At 40.0% G+C, this 8953-nt stretch overlaps 1 pseudogene; it reads left to right on the top strand.

Annotated features, from left to right (window-relative positions):
• Positions 1 to 1451: 1451 nt before the first annotated feature.
• Positions 1452 to 1637, top strand: LOC148012212 (large ribosomal subunit protein eL39z/eL39x pseudogene; annotated as a pseudogene).
• Positions 1638 to 8953: the final 7316 nt, after the last annotated feature.

Genomic DNA, 8953 nt, shown 5'->3' with positions numbered 1-8953 from the left:
TTGCAGCTTAAATGCTTGTATGACACTTGCATCTGTAGCTACATGCCAAGAAATACACTCTGATTCAACAAAATTTGGTTTGGAATTAGAGTTATAAGTGAGTAGTGCTCTCGTGGACATGTATCTCAAATGTGGCTCACTTGTAGAAGCACATCAGATATTTGATCAGCTGTCAAACCAAGATACAATATCATGGAATGTATTTATTGCTAGATATGCCCACATGGGTTAAGTGAAGAAGCATTTAATTCCTTGGAGAAAGTGCAAGTTCAAGGTATATCTCCAAATTAATCTACATTCATGTGAGATCCATGGACAAGGGACAAAAGATACATGGTGAGGTCATCAAAAGGGGATTTGAAAGTAGTTCCTCCATTGGCAACACCGTAGTGAATATGTATGGCAAATGTGGGTTGCTCACAGAGTCACAGAATGCCTTAGTACAGAATGTTGTGTCATGGACTGCTCTAATCAAGCTACATGCAAAATATGGGGATGAGAAGGAAGCACTAAACTATTTGACAAACATGGAGAAGGATGGTGTTTCTCGCAATGCTGTTACACTTGTTTGCAGCTTGAAAGTCTATACTATGAAAGGAATGATTGATAGAGGTTGGGAAATACATGCCAAAGCTGTGAAATAAGACCTCTTAAATTTCCATGGGTATTATATGGAAAAGAATTATAACACAAATCCAACTTTGGATCCTCATAAAGTGCTTTTGATAGATGCTCTAATAGACATGTATGGCAAGTGTGGCAATATGAAAGATTCTCAGAAGGTTTTTGATGCAATGCTTAGTCCCCAAACCTTGTGACATGGAATGCATTAATCACATGATATGCATGAAAAGGGTAGTGTGAATTTGTGTTTCAAATATTTGACAAATGGGGAATACAAATATACTACCAAATGGGATCACATTTCTCAACGTGCTTTCTGTCTGCAATCATGCTGGGCTTGTAGATAAGGTGAGCACTATTTTGAGGTTAAAAGCAATGGCTATCAAAACTCGCTCAATATTGAGCACTATAACTACATGGTCAATATCCTTGGGCGAACTCGACAATTTAGAAAGGCTATTGTTATGTTGGATAGGATGTGTTTCCAATGGAATCTTGTCACACGGTGTAGTTTGTTGGGAGCTTGCCACAAATGGAGTAATGTCAAGCTTGGCAAGATTAAAACAATTATTTTCTCATGGAAAGGGTCGAGGAGCTTTTAGGGAGGATGATGTTGATGAAAAAGGAAGTTCAACACTAAAAATAAAAGTAGCTTTTTTTCTATCCTCTATCATCTACGAAAACCAGCTTAGGCTACCTAAGAAGCTAGTAGAAGGGGATCATGATGGCATCGTATTTGCAGGCAAGAAGGTGTTTGTGGCCAGCTGAAGGGTTGCCTAGAGATATGAGAATTTAAGATCAAATGCTAAGGTGATAGTTGGAGCATCATGCCTTCCCACAAGACCTTCTTGATTAAGAAGAAGTAGGGCAAGAAGCAAAGGAAAAATAGACCGATACCTCATTGGATTCGTATGAGGACTAGGAACACAATAAGCTATAATGCCAAGCAAAGATATTGGCATAGGACCAAGCTCCGGGCTGTAGATGGGTTTTATGTTGGAGCATATGCTTGAGTGCTTGGATTCATTAGGGAATTTTGAGGTCTTGAAAATACCTTTTAAGAGATAGAAAGAGAGTGCTCTAGACCAAAAGAAGGAAAGCCTTCGTAGCGGAACTTGTATTTTAAAAAAGGCAAAAAATTATTTTACAAAAAGATATATATATATAGTAATATTAGGAATTTTTATTATCAATATCTATTTTTAATCTCTTATATTCGTGATTATGACATTCTTTGCATTAATGATATACAGTCTCGGTCACTTTTATTTAATGATATGTCTGGATTGATGATAATGATAGGTTTACTCTAAATTCAAATTAGTAAAAAGCTTGGAACATATTTTTTCCCTCCTTTCTTTTGTCCCTCTTGTGTTTTTCCCTCCTTTGTGGTAACCTAGTCTTCTGTGTGTGTGTGTGTGTGTGTGTGTGTGTGTGTGCGTGCTATGGATACAAGAATTTGACCTTCAACAAGGCATCCAAGCTCCCAAATCACATCCATATCAGTTTTTAACTCATTCCAAAAAGATGGAAGATGGATTCCTACAATCATTAGCAAAAGGAGTTGGATCACCATGCAATAGGGCAAAATGTGAAAAAAGGCAAATATATGAGAGCTCATTCATTTCTTCTTGGAAGGGTAGAATCAAAGATGTATAGACCAAGTTATAAGAATTTGATTCTTAAAGTCTTTCTTTTCTTGAACTTGGTTTAAGGTTTTCCATTATAACATTTTTTTATTTGTCTTGTAGATGTATATCCCTCTGCTCTTGAGGAATGGCAACTAGTTGAGTCTATTGTTGATGTTATTGATGTGATGCATGGTTTGATTGGAGAAGAAATGCACAAAGATAGAAAGAAGACAAAGCTTGCAGAGAATGGAATATTCTTTTATGATCATTCCTATATTGTCCCCATACAGTGCAGCCAATGGAGATCAGTATCCCCTCTTCGTTTGCCTAATTTTTCAAGCTTTGAGTTGCCTTTGCCAAGTCCAGCTACTACTAAGGGCTATAGATGTAAAATATTTTCTGAGATATAGAGACCATTAAAATGTAATATCACAAGTAGGCTAAGAAAAGTTATTTTGTTCATGACTATTAATATATTTGTTGACTTATTTTCTAATGTTAAGATAAGAAAACAATGGCCATGCTTTCAGTGAAGAGATTAACATATGATCATGTCATACAATTTGTTGATGAGGGATGGGACACTAGGACAAAAGGAAAAATTATATGTAAGATAGATCAAGACTCTATAGCTTGTAAATATATGATTACTACTCTGAATTTCATTCTTAGCTTCTATTATAGTAGATGACATTATGTTGGTGGTAGTCTGGGTGCTTTAGACCAAAAACTTGATAATTTTAGCAAAGATCCTATAGTAGATCTTGATGTTTGGTTCAATGAGGACATTATTGCAATCCTAAAGGTTAGATCATCATATATGCTACATCAAGTGAGGATAGATTTATAGAATGAAGATATTGAACTACCATGCTCATTTGTGTTCCAACTTAATAATAAACGAGTAATTTTTTATATCATATTATATCCACTTAGGAGTATATCTAATTTCACTTCTTGATTATTAAAAATTTACAACTTTTTTTTTGTAGATATCAGCAAGGAGAGAGAAGAATATACAATGCAAGGATATTGAAGAAAATATCTCTTTATTATCAATATAAAATACATGTACAAATTTTGTGGTAAATTTTTATCAGCCATCTCCATGACTTATACACACATGGGCTTACAAGCAATGAGGCAAAGCTACTTCTTTTTTTGAGAACTTTTCTCAAGAAAAGGGACACCCTTTTTAGGAGTCCTTTTTCCTTTCTTTAATGCTTTGGTTGCATTGGGTATTAAAGGCATAGCTTCACCTGCTGCAGTTATATGCACCTCCTCTCATCAATGTTCAAGTCCCCCACTATTGTCCATTCTTGTCGATTACATATAATTGACCATTATGTACTTCATGACCTTTTCTCTTATATTTGTAAGAAAATATTTTTAGTTCATTGTTATTTTATACAATGGACTATATTGTTATTATCAATTGATTATTTTGCAACAAATCTCAATCTTAAAATTTAGTATCTTTTACATTACCTTTATAAGTTTATATTTGTTGAGATAAATTAACCTAACAAATCTTCTAGCATTTGCAATTACTCTCCAACCACAAGAGTGACTATCATCCTGATAAGGACACTACAATCAACAATATAAAGTAAAACTATGAAACTTGTTTATGGCAGTTTATAGAATAAATTTTCTTATTATGTTCCAACCATTCAAATCAAGACCTTACTACAACACTACAAGGATATGAGGGTATAGCGATGGCCATTTGCAACGAGAACTAGTGGTGCCGTTATTTGCGTCGCATTTGTGACGCAAATAGCGACGGTACCTAGACGAAAAAAATGCGGGCTGAAATTCGAGCGCGTTATTCTACGTGCATTCACGAAGAGAGAGCTAAAGGGAGAGCAAGAGGGAGAGCAAACATCTTACATTTGAGAGGGAGAGAAAGAGAGAAAGAGGGAGAAAGAAGGCTTCTCACCGCCGCCGCCACCGTCGTTCGTGAAGAAGAGGAGGAGGTGTACGGAGGGCGAAGAGGAGCTGCCATTGCGAAGAGGAGCCGCCGTCATGAAGAGGAGCTGCCAAACCCTTCTTCGAGCCTTTATGGTGAGTGCATTGTCCATTCTTGCTTTGCTTTTGTGTTTTCTCTCTCTCTTTTACTTGTTTTCGGTATAATTCATGTGTATTGAGAGAGGGAGAGGAATTGAGAGAGGGAGAGGGAGAGGGAGGAAATGGGAGAGGGGGAGGAAGAGGGAGGGATAGGGAGAGGGAGGGAGAGAGAAAGAGAGAGAGAGGGGGAGGGGGAATGAGAGGAAATGAGGGAGGGAAAGGGAGAGGGAGGGAGAGGGAGAGAGGAAAACATTAAACACAATAGGGAAAGAGAGAAACAGAGAGAGAGGGAGAGAGAAAGAGAGGGGGAGGGAGAGGAAACGAGAGAGAGGGAGAGGGAGAGGGAGATGGAAACATTAAACATAATAAGGAAAGAGAGAAAGAGAGGAAGAGGAAGAGGGAGGGAGAGAGAAAGAGAGGGGAAGGGAGAGGAAGAGAGAAAAAAATTAAACATAATAGGGAAAGGGAGAAAGAGTGGGAGACGGAGAGGGAGAGGGAGGGAGAGGAAATGAGAGAGGAAGAGGAAAGAGAGGGAAGCATTCAACATAATAGGGAAAGAGAGAAAGGGAGGGAGAGAAAATGAGAGAGGGAGAGGAAGGAAAAAACATTAAACGTAATAGGGAAAGAGAGAAAGAGAGGGAGAGGGAGAGGAGAGAGAAAAAACATTAAATATAATAGGGAAAGAGAGAAAGAGAGGGTGAGGGTGAGGGAGGGAGAGGAAATGAGAGAGGGAGAGAAAGAGAGAAAAGGAAATTAGAGAGGGAGAGGAGAGAGAAAAAATGAGAGAGGGAGAGGAGAGAGAAAAAGAGAGAAAAAACATTAAACCTAATAGGGAAAGAGAGAAAGAGAGGGTGAGGGTGAGGGAGGGAGAGAAAATGAGAGAGGGAGAGGAAGAGAGAAAAGGAAATGAGAGAGAGAGAGGAGAGAGAAAAAAACATTAAACATAATAGGGAAAGAGAGAAAGAGAGGGTGAGGGTGAGGGAGGGAGAGAAAATGAGAGAGGGAGAGGGAGAGGGTGAGGGTGAGGGAGGGAGAGGAAATGAGAGAGGGAGAGGAGAGAGAAAAAGAGAGAAAAACATTAAACCTGATAAGGAAAGAGAGAAAGAGAGGGAGAGGGTGAGGGAGGGTCATGGTCGTAGTCGTAGTCGTGGTCGTGATCATCATAGTCGTAGTCGTAATCATGGTCGTGATCGTGGTGGTAGTCCTGATCGTAGTCGTGGTCATGGTTGTAGTCGTGGTTGTGGTCGTGGTCGTGGTCGTAGTCCTGGTCATCGTCGTAGTCCTGGTCATCGTCATAGTCGTAGTCGTAGTCATGGTCGTGGTCATGGTCGTGGTCGTGGTCATAATCGTGATCGTGGTCGTGGTCATGGTAGTGGTAGTGGTAGTCGTGGTTGTGGTCGTGGTCATTTTTTTTTCTTCTTTTCTTGTTTATTGTAGTGGTAGTGGTAGTGGTAGTGGTAGTGATAGTGGTAGTCATGGTCATGGTCGTGGTCATGGTGGTAGTGGTAGTGGTAGTGGTAGTGGTGGTCATGGTCGTGGTCGTGGTCGTGGTCGTGGTCGTGGTTGTGGTCGTCATCATTGTCATAGTCGTAGTCGTAGTCGTGGTTGTGGTCGTGGTCATGGTCATGGTCGTGGTTGTGCTCGTGGTCATGGTCGTGGTCATAGTCGTAGTCATGGTCATGGTTGTAGTCATAGTCCACATCGTCATCATAGTCGTAGTCATAGTCGTAGTCATAGTTGTAGTCGTGGTGGTGGTGGTGGTGGTGGTGGTGGTGGTGGTGGTGGTAGTCATGGTTGTGGTCATAGTCGTAGTGGTGGTCGTGATCGTCGTCGTAGTCATAGTCGTAGTTGTGATTGTTAAAGAAAATAAGAGAGAGGGAGGAAGAGAAAAAAGAAGAAGGAATGAGAGAGAGGAAATAAACATACAACATAATAAAGAAAGAGAAAGAGAGAGAGAGATGGAAGGAGAGGAGATAATGAATGGATAAAAAACAAAGAGAGAGTGGTGGCGAGGTTCGATGAGGTGTGGTGCAACACCACAAGACGGGAAACACTCCAACATATATACATTAATTTGTGGGTGGGTGGGTGGAGACTTTACATACGTTAATTTTTGTTGAGTTACAAGAGAAGAAATCCCAATTTAAGAAAGAAAAAAAGAATGATAACAAAAACAAATTGTTTGTCGTAACGTAGACAATGAAATTTATGACTTACTCATGAAATGGTGCTTATGACATATGCATCTCAAAATCGGAGGCCTATTGACTCTCTTCAATAACTGCTAAGAGTCCATCCAACCTCAATTTACGTCCCCCTTCTCTCATACACTAATCCATGATAACTGATGGGACTTGAAATGGGCCGGCACTGGCTATGGCACTAGCCGCGGACCTCATGCTCATGACACACAAACACCCTCACGGCCTCGCGGACCAGGAGCACGAATCTAATGCTGAAGAACAAACTGCCCTAAAGCTTAATTTCTGCATTCATAGTTTATAGTCCAACATTTTCCTAAAACTCCTCAGAGAGAGAACCCAATGTACTTAGGCATAACGCCACGATTACACACATATAGGAGGCACTCCACTGACTAATAGTCGGAGCCCCACTGCAGCTCTCCTACATCTCACGGATTGGCCCTTTGATGCGTTGCTAAACATATAACACAAACGAGCACAAACTCCTCTCTCTTATATTTCTCATATTTCCAGGAGATTTACCATGCTTCCTCACTTGACAGTCCCTTAGGAAACTGACCCTCTACCCTACGACAAGGGATAACCTCACACTCTCAATCATGGGTCAAAGTCCTAAGAAAACAATTGCTATGTAGTCCAGGAGATTTTTCCTTCGATACCATGAACCATGCATAGTGCATAATGTGAATGGTTTAGTGCACAAACAATAGAAAATCAGCATTGTGCATCGTGCAAAACCAATCTTTTCATGATTTCCATGTTAACGTTTATGTATTGAAATGAGGAGAGACACCGAGCCTTATGCTCATGCTGCCTTTTCCTTTATTTTAAAACAACGTCCTATAGCCATGATGCAACACATAAATCAGATTTAAGATTGTACTTTGATGCTTAAACTCCTCTCTCACCCTACTGTTTAATGTTTTGCAATCGTTGATAGGTGTAAGAGTCGTTTTATGTGTATTTCTTTGTAGAGAAAGCAATAAATACGGACAAAAACATAAAAATGAGGGTAAACCGAGGCTAACCTCGTGCTCTACCTTCATTATACATTGCACAAACACTTATGTAATTTTTTGGAATTTTTCTTTTATCATTTTCTAATTTTCTCCCATTTAAAACCCATTTTCCATCTTTTTTGGTTATTTTCCTCTATTATTTTCAATAAAAAATGACTAAAAATTGAGATTGATTATGGGCTGTGGCCCTTAGGTTTCTTGACAGTAAAGTTTTAGGTTTTATTGATGTTATATCTCATGTTTCCCCTTTATTTTGCAAAAAAACCCCATTTTGCCTCTTAAACGCGTGTTTTACGGTTTTATACCATTAATTTCAATAACACTTATGTTTTTCTAATTTTTTGAGCATAAACTGATCAAACTCATAGCAAATTCCCATGTTTCGGGACTGATTTCCAGTAGCCATTAATGTCCATGACAGTCCGGAATAAGCAATCTACCCTCCTCTTGCATGACGGAGCAATCCCATCTCGGTTGGACATCCTTCTTCTTCCCACATGAATCTGCCTCTAGAAGAGAGAGAGGGAGGAGAGAAAAAGACTGAAATCAGAGATTTCCATTGAGGCCACCATTTGACGGGTGAAGCACAGTGATAGAGTCAGCATACAGAGAAGAATGAAGCCCCATGATCATTGTGGGGGGTTGTGTGCAGGCAGGAGGATCCATCCATCAACATATGGGCGCATTTTTCAGCCGTTCCATGGCGCCCTCATCCTCCTCACGTTTTTTCATCTTCTTGCATGAAAAGTTTCATGCTACATTAAGTTTTTTTGGGCTCCCAAGGGTCACTTGCCCACTTGACCAAAGTTTTGTCCACCTCTTTAAATGTTGACCGGTTTCTTGGCCATTTCCCCATCCGGACTCCAAATTGAGCTCTGAAAAATCCTAGGCATCCGGCTTGACATCTCGCATTGGCCGGTAACTCTTGACAACCCGCACGTCAGTTTGAAAATTTGTCAAAAAATCAACAAGTGTCGCTCGGGCGCCTTTAAAGCACTTTGACGCTTAAAATCGTCCTAGGTCGAGCCGCTGCCTTCGACGTTGAATATTATTTCCTTGATATTTGTAATTTTTAGCTATTTTTAAGCAATTCTCGGCATCAAAATTCCGCTCTCATTGGCGACCACAGGATAGGGCGACTCAGCCCATCGAATCCCATAGCAGATCTGCACAAAACAACCAAAGGAAACATCAAGCTGATACAAAATAGATACATACTAAAAATAGCACAGTGCTCACCCTACCCCCTGACAAAAACAAGGCATGATATCCACAAGGAGTAGGCCTAGCATAATCTGATAGACGGTCCGAAGCTAGTCACTAACCAACTGCTCCAACACGGCCAAACTAAAAAGAACTGTCAAAGAGGTTGCCCTAAGTGGTGGTCTGAACTACCTACCTAACT

Source organism: Lygodium microphyllum, chromosome 27 (genome assembly GCF_053477565.2).
Source record: "Lygodium microphyllum isolate KBCC chromosome 27, Lygodium_microphyllum_v1.1.10, whole genome shotgun sequence".
Lineage (NCBI taxonomy): Eukaryota > Viridiplantae > Streptophyta > Polypodiopsida > Schizaeales > Lygodiaceae > Lygodium > Lygodium microphyllum.
Note: the sequence above shows the minus strand (reverse complement) of the source record. Positions and strands in the feature narration are given on the sequence as shown.